The sequence below is a fragment of the Hyla sarda genome, unplaced genomic scaffold, assembly GCF_029499605.1.
Source record: "Hyla sarda isolate aHylSar1 unplaced genomic scaffold, aHylSar1.hap1 scaffold_157, whole genome shotgun sequence".
Classification (NCBI taxonomy): Eukaryota; Metazoa; Chordata; class Amphibia; order Anura; family Hylidae; genus Hyla; species Hyla sarda.
In genome coordinates this window covers 380,311-398,025 of record NW_026608206.1, presented here as the reverse complement: position 1 = coordinate 398,025, position 17,715 = coordinate 380,311, and the positions used below count along the sequence as shown (strand labels likewise).

The 17,715-nt window shown below is 46.1% G+C and overlaps 7 non-coding genes and 1 pseudogene across 7 annotated transcripts; all 8 read left to right on the top strand.

Moving 5' to 3' along the window:
• The first annotated feature begins 1,255 nt into the window (after nucleotides 1–1,255).
• LOC130310369 (U2 spliceosomal RNA) lies at nucleotides 1,256–1,446 on the top strand. Its single transcript, XR_008858896.1, has one exon. It is a non-coding gene; the product is annotated as a U2 spliceosomal RNA (small nuclear RNA).
• Nucleotides 1,447–3,538: 2,092 nt separating this feature from the next.
• On the top strand, nucleotides 3,539–3,729 carry LOC130310368 (U2 spliceosomal RNA). Its single transcript, XR_008858894.1, has one exon. It is a non-coding gene; the product is annotated as a U2 spliceosomal RNA (small nuclear RNA).
• A 2,089-nt stretch (nucleotides 3,730–5,818) lies between these two features.
• LOC130310367 (U2 spliceosomal RNA) lies at nucleotides 5,819–6,009 on the top strand. The gene has a single exon (XR_008858893.1). It is a non-coding gene; the product is annotated as a U2 spliceosomal RNA (small nuclear RNA).
• A 2,085-nt stretch (nucleotides 6,010–8,094) lies between these two features.
• LOC130310366 (U2 spliceosomal RNA) lies at nucleotides 8,095–8,285 on the top strand. Its single transcript, XR_008858892.1, has one exon. It is a non-coding gene; the product is annotated as a U2 spliceosomal RNA (small nuclear RNA).
• A 2,085-nt stretch (nucleotides 8,286–10,370) lies between these two features.
• Nucleotides 10,371–10,561, top strand: LOC130310365 (U2 spliceosomal RNA). Its single transcript, XR_008858891.1, has one exon. It is a non-coding gene; the product is annotated as a U2 spliceosomal RNA (small nuclear RNA).
• Nucleotides 10,562–12,638: 2,077 nt separating this feature from the next.
• Nucleotides 12,639–12,829, top strand: LOC130310364 (U2 spliceosomal RNA). The gene has a single exon (XR_008858890.1). It is a non-coding gene; the product is annotated as a U2 spliceosomal RNA (small nuclear RNA).
• A 2,086-nt stretch (nucleotides 12,830–14,915) lies between these two features.
• On the top strand, nucleotides 14,916–15,106 carry LOC130310362 (U2 spliceosomal RNA). The gene has a single exon (XR_008858889.1). It is a non-coding gene; the product is annotated as a U2 spliceosomal RNA (small nuclear RNA).
• Nucleotides 15,107–17,188: 2,082 nt separating this feature from the next.
• LOC130310452 (U2 spliceosomal RNA) lies at nucleotides 17,189–17,348 on the top strand (annotated as a pseudogene).
• The last annotated feature ends 367 nt before the right edge of the window (nucleotides 17,349–17,715 follow it).

The following is a 17,715-nucleotide window of genomic DNA, read 5'->3' as shown; positions in this document are numbered from 1 at the left end:
ATGTATAATGTTGTAAAAATGCTCTAGAAGCTAAAGTCGCAGAAATGTCACACATATTTGGCCTGCAACTTTCTGTGCGACAAATTCAGACAGGAAAAATCAGTATAAATCCTTAGAAAATTATCCCCCAGTGTCTCCATCTGCTGGCGGTATTGAATAAGCATTGCTGCACTGATGGGGTATGCATTAGACGAAAAAAAAGAAGAAAAAGAAGAATAATATGCCCAGAAAAGAGGCGAAAAGGAGAAAAACGTAAAAAAACGTGAAAAAAAAGTAAGAGGAAGAGAAGGGAAAAAAAGGTGGAAATGGGTTTAAAAGTGATTTCGGCGGAGAATATATATATATATATATATATATATATATATATATATATATATATATACGCGCACACACACACATATATATAAACGTATTCTCCGTTGAGATATTGCAGCCGCTGCTGTGTCCAGGCCCAGGAGCCTTAGCACTGTGCTGTGATGTCACTCAATACCACTGACATCACTAGGTGTAAACAACATCTCTCCTTTGCTGTGTATGTGACTATGGAGCTGTTTGGTGATGTCGTCTATTATGGCCTTCATAGAAGCAACAGGAGATTGTTGCATCCATCTAGAACCCTCAGAACTACAGTGCTATGATGTCACTCACTTCCACAGGCCTTGCAGAGTGTAAACAACAACAACCCAGCTTTGTTGTGTATGTAACCATAGGGATTTGTGATGTCACCTAGAACCTTCACAGCAGCGACAGCTTTATGAGGAGCATCAGCACTGCTCTGCCTGAGCAGAACCATCACCGCCATAGGTTGTCAAATAACCCGGGTTTAACCCACACAGGTAAGTCCAATGGGGTGCAGGCATGTCCTCTATGCTTACAGCTTCCCGTGGGTGTTGGTTTGATACCGTTTGGGGACAGCCAAGGAGGCATCTGCAGGCAACAAAGGTAGGTGTGTGCTTGTGTGTGTGTTTCCTATGCAGATCCTAAGCCCAGTGTCACATGCAAGTAGGAGGAGTAAGAAGGGTTCCTGGCAAATCCGGGTTATGGATTGCATTTAAAAAGGCCCCGTGGGAGTGCAATGGGCCCCTGTCTTGCTGCTTAGCAATAATGGTATGGGTTTAGGTTCTGCTGTGTGTACTGGTGGTTGACTGCCCCCCAGCCCAGAGTGTGCATGGAAAATTGTCTGGCAGCCTCCCTGACAGCAAGCAGTGATAGTGCCCATGAAGGGGACCTTGTTGGGCCCGCCCCTTTCACGGTTATCGCTTCTCGGCCTTTTGGCTAAGATCAAGTGTAGTATCTGTTCTTATCAGTTTAATATCTGATACGTCCCCTATCTGGGGACCATATATTAAATGGATTTTTGAGAACGGGGGCCGATTTCGAAGCTTGCTTCCGTCGCCCTATGCATTGACCCGATATGGCAGTATCTTCGGGTACAGTGCACCACCCCCTTACAGGGTTAAAAAGAAAGATTCCTACTTTCATTGCTACCTGCTTGCTGGCTAGCCAGCTAGCCAGCCCTGTGGGCCTTGCTGCTGCTGCAGCCAAAAAACAAAAGGTGGTGCTGCTGCTGCTGCTTCTGCTGCTTCTGCTTGTGTCTGGCCGCTGTTGGAGCGTCCAGGCACAGGACTTCTGCTGCTGCTGACTAAATGGCCTCCTTAATTGGATCATTTGAGTAGCCAGCACACCTGTGCAGGTAGGGCATGACATGATAGGCAGCTGCCTTGATAGCGGGTGGGTGCTGAATGTTCCTAATTGACAAAATAAGATTAATGCTTATGAAGAAATATAAAATCTCATCCCTTCCCCAATATCGCGCCACACCCCTACCCCTTAATTCCCTGGTTGAACTTGATGGACATATGTCTTTTTTCGACCGTACTAACTATGTAACTATGTAACATAACATGGGGGGGGGGGGTCTCCTGGCTGTTCACACAGGTGTGTCATTGCTGTACATTGACCATGCATTGCTTCTGTGGTATTGCAAAGGCAAAGACAAATGCTTCCAGCCATCCATTGCACTAATGGATTGGTCATCAGCTGGCTGTCTATGTCCCGCATCAATATAGACCAAAGTACAGAGGGTTAGGCTATGCTATTGTGCACCTACCTGATGCATCAGAAGGTGCGAGGCCCTTGCTAAATTCTGTGCACAGACTTTGAGATCTATACTTTAGACTGTATCTAAACCTGCTCCAACATGGACTGACATTCTGGCCTACTTTCAGCCGATGCGACTTGTCTGTCGCTGAACAGTCGCTTTTTATGTATTCAGCACCTATGTATAATGTTGTAAAAATGCTCTAGAAGCTAAAGTCGCAGAAATGTCACACATATTTGGCCTGCAACTTTCTGTGCGACAAATTCAGACAGGAAAAATCAGTATAAATCCTTAGAAAATTATCCCCCAGTGTCTCCATCTGCTGGCGGTATTGAATAAGCATTGCTGCACTGATGGGGTATGCATTAGACGAAAAAAAAGAAGAAAAAGAAGAATAATACGCCCAGAAAAGAGGCGAAAAGGAGAAAAACGTAAAAAAACGTGAAAAAAAAGTAAGAGGAAGAGAAGGGAAAAAAAGGTGGAAATGGGTTTAAAAGTGATTTCGGCGGAGATATATATATATATATATATATATATATATATATATATATATATATATATATACGCGCACACACACACATATATATAAACGTATTCTCCGTTGAGATATTGCAGCCGCTGCTGTGTCCAGGCCCAGGAGCCTTAGCACTGTGCTGTGATGTCACTCAATACCACTGACATCACTAGGTGTAAACAACATCTCTCCTTTGCTGTGTATGTGACTATGGAGCTGTTTGGTGATGTCGTCTATTATGGCCTTCATAGAAGCAACAGGAGATTGTTGCATCCATCTAGAACCCTCAGAACTACAGTGCTATGATGTCACTCACTTCCACAGGCCTTGCAGAGTGTAAACAACAACAACCCAGCTTTGTTGTGTATGTAACCATAGGGATTTGTGATGTCACCTAGAACCTTCACAGCAGCGACAGCTTTATGAGGAGCATCAGCACTGCTCTGCCTGAGCAGAACCATCACCGCCATAGGTTGTCAAATAACCCGGGTTTAACCCACACAGGTAAGTCCAATGGGGTGCAGGCATGTCCTCTATGCTTACAGCTTCCCGTGGGTGTTGGTTTGATACCGTTTGGGGACAGCCAAGGAGGCATCTGCAGGCAACAAAGGTAGGTGTGTGCTTGTGTGTGTGTTTCCTATGCAGATCCTAAGCCCAGTGTCACATGCAAGTAGGAGGAGTAAGAAGGGTTCCTGGCAAATCCGGGTTATGGATTGCATTTAAAAAGGCCCCGTGGGAGTGCAATGGGCCCCTGTCTTGCTGCTTAGCAATAATGGTATGGGTTTAGGTTCTGCTGTGTGTACTGGTGGTTGACTGCCCCCCAGCCCAGAGTGTGCATGGAAAATTGTCTGGCAGCCTCCCTGACAGCAAGCAGTGATAGTGCCCATGAAGGGGACCTTGTTGGGCCCGCCCCTTTCACGGTTATCGCTTCTCGGCCTTTTGGCTAAGATCAAGTGTAGTATCTGTTCTTATCAGTTTAATATCTGATACGTCCCCTATCTGGGGACCATATATTAAATGGATTTTTGAGAACGGGGGCCGATTTCGAAGCTTGCTTCCGTCGCCCTATGCATTGACCCGATATGGCAGTATCTTCGGGTACAGTGCACCACCCCCTTACAGGGTTAAAAAGAAAGATTCCTACTTTCATTGCTACCTGCTTGCTGGCTAGCCAGCTAGCCAGCCCTGTGGGCCTTGCTGCTGCTGCAGCCAAAAAACAAAAGGTGGTGCTGCTGCTGCTGCTTCTGCTGCTTCTGCTTGTGTCTGGCCGCTGTTGGAGCGTCCAGGCACAGGACTTCTGCTGCTGCTGACTAAATGGCCTCCTTAATTGGATCATTTGAGTAGCCAGCACACCTGTGCAGGTAGGGCATGACATGATAGGCAGCTGCCTTGATAGCGGGTGGGTGCTGAATGTTCCTAATTGACAAAATAAGATTAATGCTTATGAAGAAATATAAAATCTCATCCCTTCCCCAATATCGCGCCACACCCCTACCCCTTAATTCCCTGGTTGAACTTGATGGACATATGTCTTTTTTCGACCGTACTAACTATGTAACTATGTAACATAACATGGGGGGGGGGGTCTCCTGGCTGTTCACACAGGTGTGTCATTGCTGTACATTGACCATGCATTGCTTCTGTGGTATTGCAAAGGCAAAGACAAATGCTTCCAGCCATCCATTGCACTAATGGATTGGTCATCAGCTGGCTGTCTATGTCCCGCATCAATATAGACCAAAGTACAGAGGGTTAGGCTATGCTATTGTGCACCTACCTGATGCATCAGAAGGTGCGAGGCCCTTGCTAAATTCTGTGCACAGACTTTGAGATCTATACTTTAGACTGTATCTAAACCTGCTCCAACATGGACTGACATTCTGGCCTACTTTCAGCCGATGCGACTTGTCTGTCGCTGAACAGTCGCTTTTTATGTATTCAGCACCTATGTATAATGTTGTAAAAATGCTCTAGAAGCTAAAGTCGCAGAAATGTCACACATATTTGGCCTGCAACTTTCTGTGCGACAAATTCAGACAGGAAAAATCAGTATAAATCCTTAGAAAATTATCCCCCAGTGTCTCCATCTGCTGGCGGTATTGAATAAGCATTGCTGCACTGATGGGGTATGCATTAGACGAAAAAAAAGAAGAAAAAGAAGAATAATACGCCCAGAAAAGAGGCGAAAAGGAGAAAAACGTAAAAAAAACGTGAAAAAAAAGTAAGAGGAAGAGAAGGGAAAAAAAGGTGGAAATGGGTTTAAAAGTGATTTCGGCGGAGAAATATATATATATATATATATATATATATATATATATATATATATACGCGCACACACACACATATATATAAACGTATTCTCCGTTGAGATATTGCAGCCGCTGCTGTGTCCAGGCCCAGGAGCCTTAGCACTGTGCTGTGATGTCACTCAATACCACTGACATCACTAGGTGTAAACAACATCTCTCCTTTGCTGTGTATGTGACTATGGAGCTGTTTGGTGATGTCGTCTATTATGGCCTTCATAGAAGCAACAGGAGATTGTTGCATCCATCTAGAACCCTCAGAACTACAGTGCTATGATGTCACTCACTTCCACAGGCCTTGCAGAGTGTAAACAACAACAACCCAGCTTTGTTGTGTATGTAACCATAGTAGGGATTTGTGATGTCACCTAGAACCTTCACAGCAGCGACAGCTTTATGAGGAGCATCAGCACTGCTCTGCCTGAGCAGAACCATCACCGCCATAGGTTGTCAAATAACCCGGGTTTAACCCACACAGGTAAGTCCAATGGGGTGCAGGCATGTCCTCTATGCTTACAGCTTCCCGTGGGTGTTGGTTTGATACCGTTTGGGGACAGCCAAGGAGGCATCTGCAGGCAACAAAGGTAGGTGTGTGCTTGTGTGTGTGTTTCCTATGCAGATCCTAAGCCCAGTGTCACATGCAAGTAGGAGGAGTAAGAAGGGTTCCTGGCAAATCCGGGTTATGGATTGCATTTAAAAAGGCCCCGTGGGAGTGCAATGGGCCCCTGTCTTGCTGCTTAGCAATAATGGTATGGGTTTAGGTTCTGCTGTGTGTACTGGTGGTTGACTGCCCCCCAGCCCAGAGTGTGCATGGAAAATTGTCTGGCAGCCTCCCTGACAGCAAGCAGTGATAGTGCCCATGAAGGGGACCTTGTTGGGCCCGCCCCTTTCACGGTTATCGCTTCTCGGCCTTTTGGCTAAGATCAAGTGTAGTATCTGTTCTTATCAGTTTAATATCTGATACGTCCCCTATCTGGGGACCATATATTAAATGGATTTTTGAGAACGGGGGCCGATTTCGAAGCTTGCTTCCGTCGCCCTATGCATTGACCCGATATGGCAGTATCTTCGGGTACAGTGCACCACCCCCTTACAGGGTTAAAAAGAAAGATTCCTACTTTCATTGCTACCTGCTTGCTGGCTAGCCAGCTAGCCAGCCCTGTGGGCCTTGCTGCTGCTGCAGCCAAAAAACAAAAGGTGGTGCTGCTGCTGCTGCTTCTGCTGCTTCTGCTTGTGTCTGGCCGCTGTTGGAGCGTCCAGGCACAGGACTTCTGCTGCTGCTGACTAAATGGCCTCCTTAATTGGATCATTTGAGTAGCCAGCACACCTGTGCAGGTAGGGCATGACATGATAGGCAGCTGCCTTGATAGCGGGTGGGTGCTGAATGTTCCTAATTGACAAAATAAGATTAATGCTTATGAAGAAATATAAAATCTCATCCCTTCCCCAATATCGCGCCACACCCCTACCCCTTAATTCCCTGGTTGAACTTGATGGACATATGTCTTTTTTCGACCGTACTAACTATGTAACTATGTAACATAACATGGGGGGGGGGGTCTCCTGGCTGTTCACACAGGTGTGTCATTGCTGTACATTGACCATGCATTGCTTCTGTGGTATTGCAAAGGCAAAGACAAATGCTTCCAGCCATCCATTGCACTAATGGATTGGTCATCAGCTGGCTGTCTATGTCCCGCATCAATATAGACCAAAGTACAGAGGGTTAGGCTATGCTATTGTGCACCTACCTGATGCATCAGAAGGTGCGAGGCCCTTGCTAAATTCTGTGCACAGACTTTGAGATCTATACTTTAGACTGTATCTAAACCTGCTCCAACATGGACTGACATTCTGGCCTACTTTCAGCCGATGCGACTTGTCTGTCGCTGAACAGTCGCTTTTTATGTATTCAGCACCTATGTATAATGTTGTAAAAATGCTCTAGAAGCTAAAGTCGCAGAAATGTCACACATATTTGGCCTGCAACTTTCTGTGCGACAAATTCAGACAGGAAAAATCAGTATAAATCCTTAGAAAATTATCCCCCAGTGTCTCCATCTGCTGGCGGTATTGAATAAGCATTGCTGCACTGATGGGGTATGCATTAGACGAAAAAAAAGAAGAAAAAGAAGAATAATACGCCCAGAAAAGAGGCGAAAAGGAGAAAAACGTAAAAAAACGTGAAAAAAAAGTAAGAGGAAGAGAAGGGAAAAAAAGGTGGAAATGGGTTTAAAAGTGATTTCGGCGGAGAAATATATATATATATATATATATATATATATATATATATATATATACGCGCACACACACACATATATATAAACGTATTCTCCGTTGAGATATTGCAGCCGCTGCTGTGTCCAGGCCCAGGAGCCTTAGCACTGTGCTGTGATGTCACTCAATACCACTGACATCACTAGGTGTAAACAACATCTCTCCTTTGCTGTGTATGTGACTATGGAGCTGTTTGGTGATGTCGTCTATTATGGCCTTCATAGAAGCAACAGGAGATTGTTGCATCCATCTAGAACCCTCAGAACTACAGTGCTATGATGTCACTCACTTCCACAGGCCTTGCAGAGTGTAAACAACAACAACCCAGCTTTGTTGTGTATGTAACCATAGGGATTTGTGATGTCACCTAGAACCTTCACAGCAGCGACAGCTTTATGAGGAGCATCAGCACTGCTCTGCCTGAGCAGAACCATCACCGCCATAGGTTGTCAAATAACCCGGGTTTAACCCACACAGGTAAGTCCAATGGGGTGCAGGCATGTCCTCTATGCTTACAGCTTCCCGTGGGTGTTGGTTTGATACCGTTTGGGGACAGCCAAGGAGGCATCTGCAGGCAACAAAGGTAGGTGTGTGCTTGTGTGTGTGTTTCCTATGCAGATCCTAAGCCCAGTGTCACATGCAAGTAGGAGGAGTAAGAAGGGTTCCTGGCAAATCCGGGTTATGGATTGCATTTAAAAAGGCCCCGTGGGAGTGCAATGGGCCCCTGTCTTGCTGCTTAGCAATAATGGTATGGGTTTAGGTTCTGCTGTGTGTACTGGTGGTTGACTGCCCCCCAGCCCAGAGTGTGCATGGAAAATTGTCTGGCAGCCTCCCTGACAGCAAGCAGTGATAGTGCCCATGAAGGGGACCTTGTTGGGCCCGCCCCTTTCACGGTTATCGCTTCTCGGCCTTTTGGCTAAGATCAAGTGTAGTATCTGTTCTTATCAGTTTAATATCTGATACGTCCCCTATCTGGGGACCATATATTAAATGGATTTTTGAGAACGGGGGCCGATTTCGAAGCTTGCTTCCGTCGCCCTATGCATTGACCCGATATGGCAGTATCTTCGGGTACAGTGCACCACCCCCTTACAGGGTTAAAAAGAAAGATTCCTACTTTCATTGCTACCTGCTTGCTGGCTAGCCAGCTAGCCAGCCCTGTGGGCCTTGCTGCTGCTGCAGCCAAAAAACAAAAGGTGGTGCTGCTGCTGCTGCTTCTGCTGCTTCTGCTTGTGTCTGGCCGCTGTTGGAGCGTCCAGGCACAGGACTTCTGCTGCTGCTGACTAAATGGCCTCCTTAATTGGATCATTTGAGTAGCCAGCACACCTGTGCAGGTAGGGCATGACATGATAGGCAGCTGCCTTGATAGCGGGTGGGTGCTGAATGTTCCTAATTGACAAAATAAGATTAATGCTTATGAAGAAATATAAAATCTCATCCCTTCCCCAATATCGCGCCACACCCCTACCCCTTAATTCCCTGGTTGAACTTGATGGACATATGTCTTTTTTCGACCGTACTAACTATGTAACTATGTAACATAACATGGGGGGGGGGGTCTCCTGGCTGTTCACACAGGTGTGTCATTGCTGTACATTGACCATGCATTGCTTCTGTGGTATTGCAAAGGCAAAGACAAATGCTTCCAGCCATCCATTGCACTAATGGATTGGTCATCAGCTGGCTGTCTATGTCCCGCATCAATATAGACCAAAGTACAGAGGGTTAGGCTATGCTATTGTGCACCTACCTGATGCATCAGAAGGTGCGAGGCCCTTGCTAAATTCTGTGCACAGACTTTGAGATCTATACTTTAGACTGTATCTAAACCTGCTCCAACATGGACTGACATTCTGGCCTACTTTCAGCCGATGCGACTTGTCTGTCGCTGAACAGTCGCTTTTTATGTATTCAGCACCTATGTATAATGTTGTAAAAATGCTCTAGAAGCTAAAGTCGCAGAAATGTCACACATATTTGGCCTGCAACTTTCTGTGCGACAAATTCAGACAGGAAAAATCAGTATAAATCCTTAGAAAATTATCCCCCAGTGTCTCCATCTGCTGGCGGTATTGAATAAGCATTGCTGCACTGATGGGGTATGCATTAGACGAAAAAAAAGAAGAAAAAGAAGAATAATACGCCCAGAAAAGAGGCGAAAAGGAGAAAAACGTAAAAAAACGTGAAAAAAAAGTAAGAGGAAGAGAAGGGAAAAAAAGGTGGAAATGGGTTTAAAAGTGATTTCGGCGGAGAAATATATATATATATATATATATATATATATATATATATATATATACGCGCACACACACACATATATATAAACGTATTCTCCGTTGAGATATTGCAGCCGCTGCTGTGTCCAGGCCCAGGAGCCTTAGCACTGTGCTGTGATGTCACTCAATACCACTGACATCACTAGGTGTAAACAACATCTCTCCTTTGCTGTGTATGTGACTATGGAGCTGTTTGGTGATGTCGTCTATTATGGCCTTCATAGAAGCAACAGGAGATTGTTGCATCCATCTAGAACCCTCAGAACTACAGTGCTATGATGTCACTCACTTCCACAGGCCTTGCAGAGTGTAAACAACAACAACCCAGCTTTGTTGTGTATGTAACCATAGGGATTTGTGATGTCACCTAGAACCTTCACAGCAGCGACAGCTTTATGAGGAGCATCAGCACTGCTCTGCCTGAGCAGAACCATCACCGCCATAGGTTGTCAAATAACCCGGGTTTAACCCACACAGGTAAGTCCAATGGGGTGCAGGCATGTCCTCTATGCTTACAGCTTCCCGTGGGTGTTGGTTTGATACCGTTTGGGGACAGCCAAGGAGGCATCTGCAGGCAACAAAGGTAGGTGTGTGCTTGTGTGTGTGTTTCCTATGCAGATCCTAAGCCCAGTGTCACATGCAAGTAGGAGGAGTAAGAAGGGTTCCTGGCAAATCCGGGTTATGGATTGCATTTAAAAAGGCCCCGTGGGAGTGCAATGGGCCCCTGTCTTGCTGCTTAGCAATAATGGTATGGGTTTAGGTTCTGCTGTGTGTACTGGTGGTTGACTGCCCCCCAGCCCAGAGTGTGCATGGAAAATTGTCTGGCAGCCTCCCTGACAGCAAGCAGTGATAGTGCCCATGAAGGGGACCTTGTTGGGCCCGCCCCTTTCACGGTTATCGCTTCTCGGCCTTTTGGCTAAGATCAAGTGTAGTATCTGTTCTTATCAGTTTAATATCTGATACGTCCCCTATCTGGGGACCATATATTAAATGGATTTTTGAGAACGGGGGCCGATTTCGAAGCTTGCTTCCGTCGCCCTATGCATTGACCCGATATGGCAGTATCTTCGGGTACAGTGCACCACCCCCTTACAGGGTTAAAAAGAAAGATTCCTACTTTCATTGCTACCTGCTTGCTGGCTAGCCAGCTAGCCAGCCCTGTGGGCCTTGCTGCTGCTGCAGCCAAAAAACAAAAGGTGGTGCTGCTGCTGCTGCTTCTGCTGCTTCTGCTTGTGTCTGGCCGCTGTTGGAGCGTCCAGGCACAGGACTTCTGCTGCTGCTGACTAAATGGCCTCCTTAATTGGATCATTTGAGTAGCCAGCACACCTGTGCAGGTAGGGCATGACATGATAGGCAGCTGCCTTGATAGCGGGTGGGTGCTGAATGTTCCTAATTGACAAAATAAGATTAATGCTTATGAAGAAATATAAAATCTCATCCCTTCCCCAATATCGCGCCACACCCCTACCCCTTAATTCCCTGGTTGAACTTGATGGACATATGTCTTTTTTCGACCGTACTAACTATGTAACTATGTAACATAACATGGGGGGGGGTCTCCTGGCTGTTCACACAGGTGTGTCATTGCTGTACATTGACCATGCATTGCTTCTGTGGTATTGCAAAGGCAAAGACAAATGCTTCCAGCCATCCATTGCACTAATGGATTGGTCATCAGCTGGCTGTCTATGTCCCGCATCAATATAGACCAAAGTACAGAGGGTTAGGCTATGCTATTGTGCACCTACCTGATGCATCAGAAGGTGCGAGGCCCTTGCTAAATTCTGTGCACAGACTTTGAGATCTATACTTTAGACTGTATCTAAACCTGCTCCAACATGGACTGACATTCTGGCCTACTTTCAGCCGATGCGACTTGTCTGTCGCTGAACAGTCGCTTTTTATGTATTCAGCACCTATGTATAATGTTGTAAAAATGCTCTAGAAGCTAAAGTCGCAGAAATGTCACACATATTTGGCCTGCAACTTTCTGTGCGACAAATTCAGACAGGAAAAATCAGTATAAATCCTTAGAAAATTATCCCCCAGTGTCTCCATCTGCTGGCGGTATTGAATAAGCATTGCTGCACTGATGGGGTATGCATTAGACGAAAAAAAAGAAGAAAAAGAAGAATAATACGCCCAGAAAAGAGGCGAAAAGGAGAAAAACGTAAAAAAACGTGAAAAAAAAGTAAGAGGAAGAGAAGGGAAAAAAAGGTGGAAATGGGTTTAAAAGTGATTTCGGCGGAGAAATATATATATATATATATATATATATATATATATATATACGCGCACACACACACATATATATAAACGTATTCTCCGTTGAGATATTGCAGCCGCTGCTGTGTCCAGGCCCAGGAGCCTTAGCACTGTGCTGTGATGTCACTCAATACCACTGACATCACTAGGTGTAAACAACATCTCTCCTTTGCTGTGTATGTGACTATGGAGCTGTTTGGTGATGTCGTCTATTATGGCCTTCATAGAAGCAACAGGAGATTGTTGCATCCATCTAGAACCCTCAGAACTACAGTGCTATGATGTCACTCACTTCCACAGGCCTTGCAGAGTGTAAACAACAACAACCCAGCTTTGTTGTGTATGTAACCATAGGGATTTGTGATGTCACCTAGAACCTTCACAGCAGCGACAGCTTTATGAGGAGCATCAGCACTGCTCTGCCTGAGCAGAACCATCACCGCCATAGGTTGTCAAATAACCCGGGTTTAACCCACACAGGTAAGTCCAATGGGGTGCAGGCATGTCCTCTATGCTTACAGCTTCCCGTGGGTGTTGGTTTGATACCGTTTGGGGACAGCCAAGGAGGCATCTGCAGGCAACAAAGGTAGGTGTGTGCTTGTGTGTGTGTTTCCTATGCAGATCCTAAGCCCAGTGTCACATGCAAGTAGGAGGAGTAAGAAGGGTTCCTGGCAAATCCGGGTTATGGATTGCATTTAAAAAGGCCCCGTGGGAGTGCAATGGGCCCCTGTCTTGCTGCTTAGCAATAATGGTATGGGTTTAGGTTCTGCTGTGTGTACTGGTGGTTGACTGCCCCCCAGCCCAGAGTGTGCATGGAAAATTGTCTGGCAGCCTCCCTGACAGCAAGCAGTGATAGTGCCCATGAAGGGGACCTTGTTGGGCCCGCCCCTTTCACGGTTATCGCTTCTCGGCCTTTTGGCTAAGATCAAGTGTAGTATCTGTTCTTATCAGTTTAATATCTGATACGTCCCCTATCTGGGGACCATATATTAAATGGATTTTTGAGAACGGGGGCCGATTTCGAAGCTTGCTTCCGTCGCCCTATGCATTGACCCGATATGGCAGTATCTTCGGGTACAGTGCACCACCCCCTTACAGGGTTAAAAAGAAAGATTCCTACTTTCATTGCTACCTGCTTGCTGGCTAGCCAGCTAGCCAGCCCTGTGGGCCTTGCTGCTGCTGCAGCCAAAAAACAAAAGGTGGTGCTGCTGCTGCTGCTTCTGCTGCTTCTGCTTGTGTCTGGCCGCTGTTGGAGCGTCCAGGCACAGGACTTCTGCTGCTGCTGACTAAATGGCCTCCTTAATTGGATCATTTGAGTAGCCAGCACACCTGTGCAGGTAGGGCATGACATGATAGGCAGCTGCCTTGATAGCGGGTGGGTGCTGAATGTTCCTAATTGACAAAATAAGATTAATGCTTATGAAGAAATATAAAATCTCATCCCTTCCCCAATATCGCGCCACACCCCTACCCCTTAATTCCCTGGTTGAACTTGATGGACATATGTCTTTTTTCGACCGTACTAACTATGTAACTATGTAACATAACATGGGGGGGGGGTCTCCTGGCTGTTCACACAGGTGTGTCATTGCTGTACATTGACCATGCATTGCTTCTGTGGTATTGCAAAGGCAAAGACAAATGCTTCCAGCCATCCATTGCACTAATGGATTGGTCATCAGCTGGCTGTCTATGTCCCGCATCAATATAGACCAAAGTACAGAGGGTTAGGCTATGCTATTGTGCACCTACCTGATGCATCAGAAGGTGCGAGGCCCTTGCTAAATTCTGTGCACAGACTTTGAGATCTATACTTTAGACTGTATCTAAACCTGCTCCAACATGGACTGACATTCTGGCCTACTTTCAGCCGATGCGACTTGTCTGTCGCTGAACAGTCGCTTTTTATGTATTCAGCACCTATGTATAATGTTGTAAAAATGCTCTAGAAGCTAAAGTCGCAGAAATGTCACACATATTTGGCCTGCAACTTTCTGTGCGACAAATTCAGACAGGAAAAATCAGTATAAATCCTTAGAAAATTATCCCCCAGTGTCTCCATCTGCTGGCGGTATTGAATAAGTATTGCTGCACTGATGGGGTATGCATTAGACGAAAAAAAAGAAGAAAAAGAAGAATAATACGCCCAGAAAAGAGGCGAAAAGGAGAAAAACGTAAAAAAACGTGAAAAAAAAGTAAGAGGAAGAGAAGGGAAAAAAAGGTGGAAATGGGTTTAAAAGTGATTTCGGCGGAGAAATATATATATATATATATATATATATATATATATATATATATATATACGCGCACACACACACATATATATAAACGTATTCTCCGTTGAGATATTGCAGCCGCTGCTGTGTCCAGGCCCAGGAGCCTTAGCACTGTGCTGTGATGTCACTCAATACCACTGACATCACTAGGTGTAAACAACATCTCTCCTTTGCTGTGTATGTGACTATGGAGCTGTTTGGTGATGTCGTCTATTATGGCCTTCATAGAAGCAACAGGAGATTGTTGCATCCATCTAGAACCCTCAGAACTACAGTGCTATGATGTCACTCACTTCCACAGGCCTTGCAGAGTGTAAACAACAACAACCCAGCTTTGTTGTGTATGTAACCATAGGGATTTGTGATGTCACCTAGAACCTTCACAGCAGCGACAGCTTTATGAGGAGCATCAGCACTGCTCTGCCTGAGCAGAACCATCACCGCCATAGGTTGTCAAATAACCCGGGTTTAACCCACACAGGTAAGTCCAATGGGGTGCAGGCATGTCCTCTATGCTTACAGCTTCCCGTGGGTGTTGGTTTGATACCGTTTGGGGACAGCCAAGGAGGCATCTGCAGGCAACAAAGGTAGGTGTGTGCTTGTGTGTGTGTTTCCTATGCAGATCCTAAGCCCAGTGTCACATGCAAGTAGGAGGAGTAAGAAGGGTTCCTGGCAAATCCGGGTTATGGATTGCATTTAAAAAGGCCCCGTGGGAGTGCAATGGGCCCCTGTCTTGCTGCTTAGCAATAATGGTATGGGTTTAGGTTCTGCTGTGTGTACTGGTGGTTGACTGCCCCCCAGCCCAGAGTGTGCATGGAAAATTGTCTGGCAGCCTCCCTGACAGCAAGCAGTGATAGTGCCCATGAAGGGGACCTTGTTGGGCCCGCCCCTTTCACGGTTATCGCTTCTCGGCCTTTTGGCTAAGATCAAGTGTAGTATCTGTTCTTATCAGTTTAATATCTGATACGTCCCCTATCTGGGGACCATATATTAAATGGATTTTTGAGAACGGGGGCCGATTTCGAAGCTTGCTTCCGTCGCCCTATGCATTGACCCGATATGGCAGTATCTTCGGGTACAGTGCACCACCCCCTTACAGGGTTAAAAAGAAAGATTCCTACTTTCATTGCTACCTGCTTGCTGGCTAGCCAGCTAGCCAGCCCTGTGGGCCTTGCTGCTGCTGCAGCCAAAAAACAAAAGGTGGTGCTGCTGCTGCTGCTTCTGCTGCTTCTGCTTGTGTCTGGCCGCTGTTGGAGCGTCCAGGCACAGGACTTCTGCTGCTGCTGACTAAATGGCCTCCTTAATTGGATCATTTGAGTAGCCAGCACACCTGTGCAGGTAGGGCATGACATGATAGGCAGCTGCCTTGATAGCGGGTGGGTGCTGAATGTTCCTAATTGACAAAATAAGATTAATGCTTATGAAGAAATATAAAATCTCATCCCTTCCCCAATATCGCGCCACACCCCTACCCCTTAATTCCCTGGTTGAACTTGATGGACATATGTCTTTTTTCGACCGTACTAACTATGTAACTATGTAACATAACATGGGGGGGGGGGGTCTCCTGGCTGTTCACACAGGTGTGTAATTGCTGTACATTGACCATGCATTGCTTCTGTGGTATTGCAAAGGCAAAGACAAATGCTTCCAGCCATCCATTGCACTAATGGATTGGTCATCAGCTGGCTGTCTATGTCCCGCATCAATATAGACCAAAGTACAGAGGGTTAGGCTATGCTATTGTGCACCTACCTGATGCATCAGAAGGTGCGAGGCCCTTGCTAAATTCTGTGCACAGACTTTGAGATCTATACTTTAGACTGTATCTAAACCTGCTCCAACATGGACTGACATTCTGGCCTACTTTCAGCCGATGCGACTTGTCTGTCGCTGAACAGTCGCTTTTTATGTATTCAGCACCTATGTATAATGTTGTAAAAATGCTCTAGAAGCTAAAGTCGCAGAAATGTCACACATATTTGGCCTGCAACTTTCTGTGCGACAAATTCAGACAGGAAAAATCAGTATAAATCCTTAGAAAATTATCCCCCAGTGTCTCCATCTGCTGGCGGTATTGAATAAGCATTGCTGCACTGATGGGGTATGCATTAGACGAAAAAAAAGAAGAAAAAGAAGAATAATACGCCCAGAAAAGAGGCGAAAAGGAGAAAAACGTAAAAAAACGTGAAAAAAAAGTAAGAGGAAGAGAAGGGAAAAAAAGGTGGAAATGGGTTTAAAAGTGATTTTGGCGGAGAAATATATATATATATATATATATATATATATATATATATATACGCGCACACACACACATATATATAAACGTATTCTCCGTTGAGATATTGCAGCCGCTGCTGTGTCCAGGCCCAGGAGCCTTAGCACTGTGCTGTGATGTCACTCAATACCACTGACATCACTAGGTGTAAACAACATCTCTCCTTTGCTGTGTATGTGACTATGGAGCTGTTTGGTGATGTCGTCTATTATGGCCTTCATAGAAGCAACAGGAGATTGTTGCATCCATCTAGAACCCTCAGAACTACAGTGCTATGATGTCACTCACTTCCACAGGCCTTGCAGAGTGTAAACAACAACAACCCAGCTTTGTTGTGTATGTAACCATAGGGATTTGTGATGTCACCTAGAACCTTCACAGCAGCGACAGCTTTATGAGGAGCATCAGCACTGCTCTGCCTGAGCAGAACCATCACCGCCATAGGTTGTCAAATAACCCGGGTTTAACCCACACAGGTAAGTCCAATGGGGTGCAGGCATGTCCTCTATGCTTACAGCTTCCCGTGGGTGTTGGTTTGATACCGTTTGGGGACAGCCAAGGAGGCATCTGCAGGCAACAAAGGTAGGTGTGTGCTTGTGTGTGTGTTTCCTATGCAGATCCTAAGCCCAGTGTCACATGCAAGTAGGAGGAGTAAGAAGGGTTCCTGGCAAATCCGGGTTATGGATTGCATTTAAAAAGGCCCCGTGGGAGTGCAATGGGCCCCTGTCTTGCTGCTTAGCAATAATGGTATGGGTTTAGGTTCTGCTGTGTGTACTGGTGGTTGACTGCCCCCCAGCCCAGAGTGTGCATGGAAAATTGTCTGGCAGCCTCCCTGACAGCAAGCAGTGATAGTGCCCATGAAGGGGACCTTGTTGGGCCCGCCCCTTTCACGGTTATCGCTTCTCGGCCTTTTGGCTAAGATCAAGTGTAGTATCTGTTCTTATCAGTTTTCATGCTGGTGGGGATGGGTGCTGCATGGAGGATGCAGGTGTACCAGGGCTTTCCGGGGCTGGTTCTGAGGAATCAGCTCGACGGCTGCCCCGATGTGACCTGTTCCCTCCGGGTCTCGCCATGAGGCTGAGAGGGTCTAGAGCCGAGGTACTTTTGTGCCTCGGGGAGTGGTGACCCCGAGGTGCCGAAACTCACTGGGAGAATAGGCTCACTGAGTTGAAGCACGGGCACCATAATCTCTTCACCTTGTGGCACTCACCTCTTGATTCCCGGCCTTCTGGCTAGGATCAGAGAAATTTTTATAGATCCGGCCGGATGTCCGGGCAGTATATCTGCACACATTCACTTATTTATTTATCTTTTGTCTCACTGTGTCACTTTTTGCGTGTTGTGTGTTCACAGGATTTGTCAGGATGCGGTAGCCCTTCTGGGTGTCCCTCCTGGCGGTCTAGGGGAGGTGTGTGTGGCCAT